The 2,902-nt window shown below is 37.0% G+C and overlaps 1 non-coding gene across 1 annotated transcript; it reads left to right on the plus strand.

Annotated features, from left to right (window-relative positions):
- The first annotated feature begins 877 nt into the window (after positions 1–877).
- LOC123834950 (U6 spliceosomal RNA) lies at positions 878–984 on the plus strand. Its single transcript, XR_006788525.1, has one exon. It is a non-coding gene; the product is annotated as a U6 spliceosomal RNA (small nuclear RNA).
- Positions 985–2,902: the final 1,918 nt, after the last annotated feature.

The raw sequence follows: 2,902 nt of genomic DNA on the forward strand, positions 1-2,902 counted from the left end.
TCTGGACAGAGGACCAGAAGAAGGACTTCAGGGAGCTGGAAATGTCCCAGCAACTGTGAGAAGGGAGCTCAAAAGAGTGAGCCCATAAAGTGTATGAGTACACCCATAAAGTGGTGTATCAAATCCTGGGTTCACGTATGGGCTGTGATGCGTTGATCTGACTCTACACAGTATCAAAGGCTTTGAGAACTGAACAATGCAGTAGACCATTGATCAGGTTCTCGACTGGCCATTGGGTGGTGCACATGTGGGACAGTTTCGAATAACACTGGAAAAGCTTTGAAAACTGAACTGACATTGGAACCACAATTCACAGAATGCAGATCAAAACTTGCAACCTGAATATCAACATTCTCCTGAGAATTTAAGGTAGACCCAAGTCTCATATACAATATTCAGAGTTTCCAGATTAAAATCTAAAATTACTCAGCACACAAAGAAGCAAGAAAATTTTAACTTACAAGGGAGAAGGCAAACAATAGATGCCAACATGACATATATGCTGGAATTATCAAAGACTTTCAAGTAGGTATGATAACAATTCTCCAAGAAGTGAAATAAATGGAAATCTAACGAGTCTCAGCAAAGAAATGGAATATCCCCAATGAAGAACCAAATGAAAATTTTAGAACTAAAAAAATATAGTGACTGAAATTTGAAAAATTCACTTGATGGATTCAATAGCAAAATGAGGATGACAAATTGTTCCATTAAAATATCCATTCTGAACAACAATTTAAAAAAAGGTTGAAAGATAAACAGAGCTTCAGGAATTTATAGGGTAACACCAAAAGATCTAACTTCAATGTTATCAGAATCCCAGAAAGAGAACTGAAAGAATGTGGTACAGAAAAATGTTCAAAGAATTAATGGTTGGGTGCTATCTGTGGTAGCACATATACTAAAATTGGAACAATACAGAGAAGATTACCATGGCCCCTGTGCAAGGATGACATGCAAAATCATGAAGCATTTCATATTTTTAGAAATGGAAAGACGTTCTTTGCTCATGGATTGGAAGAACAAATATTGTTAAAATGTTTATACTACCCAAAGCAATCTACACATTTAATCCAATCCCTATCAAAATACCAACAGCATTTTTCACAGAACTTGAACAAACAATCCTAAAATTTGTATGGAACCACAAAAGATCCTGAAAACGCAAAGCAATCTTGAAAAAGAAAAGCAAATCTGGAGGCATCACAATTACAGACTTAAAGTTATATTACAAAATAGTAATCAAAACAGTATGGTGATGGCACAAATATAGATACATTGATCAATGGAACACAATAGAAAATCCAGAAATAAACCCACAATTATATGGTCAATTAGTCTTTGACAAAGGATGCAAGAATATGCAAAAGGAAAAAGATAGTCTCTTCAATAAATGGTGTTGGGAAAACTGGGCAGCAGCATGCAAAAGAATGAAACTGGACCACTTTCTTACACCATACACAAAAATAAATTCAAAGTGGATTAAAGACCTAAGTGTGAGACCTGAAACCATAAAAATCCTAGAAAAGAGCATAGGCAGTAATTTCTCCAACATACACCATAGCAACTTTTTTCTATATAGGTCTTCTGAGGTAAGGGATTCAAAAGCAAAAGTAAACTATTGGGACTACATCAAAATAAAAAGCTTCTACATGGTGAAGGAAATAATCAAGAAAACTAAAAGGCAACCTATGAAATGGGAGAAGATATTTGCAAGTAACATATCTGATAAAGGTTTAGCATTCAAAAGATATAAAGAACTTATACAACTCAACACCCAAAAAACAAATAATCCAGTTAAAAAATGGACAGACGACATGAACAGTTCTCCAAAGAAGACATCCAGATGACCAATAGACACTTGAAAAGTGCTCATCATTAGTTATCATAAGGGAAATGCAAATCAAAACCACAATGAGACATCACCTCACATCTGTCAGAATGATTAAAATCAACAACACAAGAAACAACAGGTGTTGGCGAGGATGTGGAGAAAAAGGAATGCTCATGCCCTTTTGGTGGGAATGCAAACTGATGTAGCCACTGTGGAAAACAGTATGGAGGTTCCTCAAAAAGTTCAAAATAGAGCTACCTTATGATTCAGCAATGACCCTACTAGGTATTTACCCAAAGAATACAAAAACACTAATTCAAAGGAATATATGCACCCCTATGTTTATAGTAGCATAATTTCCAATAGCCAAGATATGGAAATAGCCCAAGTGTCCATTGATTGATGAATGGATAAAGGACACACACACACAAACATACACACACAATGGACTATTATTCAGCCATAAAAAAGAACGAAATCTTGCCATTTGCAATGACATGGAAGGAGCTAGAGAGTATAGTGCTAAGGGAAATAAGTCAGCCAGAGAAAGACAAATATCGTGATTTCACTCATATGTGGAATTTAAGAAACAAAACAGGGCACCTGGGTGGCTCAGTTGGTTAAGCCACTGCCTTCGGCTCAGGTCATGATCCTGGAGTCCTGGGATCGAGTCCTACATTGGGCTCCCTGCTCAGCAGGGAGTCTGCTTCTCCCTCTGACCCTCTTCCCTCTTGTGCTCTCTATCTCTCATTCTCTCTCTCTCAAATAAATAAATAAAATCTTAAAAAAAAAAGAAAATTGTTTTAAAAAAAAGAAACAAAACAAATGAGCAAAGGGAAAAAAAGAGAGACACACAAACCAAGAAACAGACTCTTAACTATAGAAAACTGATGGTTATCAGAGGGGAGGTGGGAGGAGGGAATGGGTGAAATAGGTGATGCTGATTAATGAGTGCACTTGTCATGATGAGCACCAGGTGATTAAAATAAAAACTTGAGAGGTGCCTGGCTGGCTCAGCCGGAAGAGCATGTGACTCTTGATCTCAGGGTTATGAGTTTGAGCCCCACA

The sequence above is a fragment of the Mirounga angustirostris genome, unplaced genomic scaffold, assembly GCF_029215605.1.
Source record: "Mirounga angustirostris isolate CCGP_5_RB_7025 unplaced genomic scaffold, mMirAng1.0.hap1 SCAF_1, whole genome shotgun sequence".
Taxonomy (NCBI): domain Eukaryota; kingdom Metazoa; phylum Chordata; class Mammalia; order Carnivora; family Phocidae; genus Mirounga; species Mirounga angustirostris.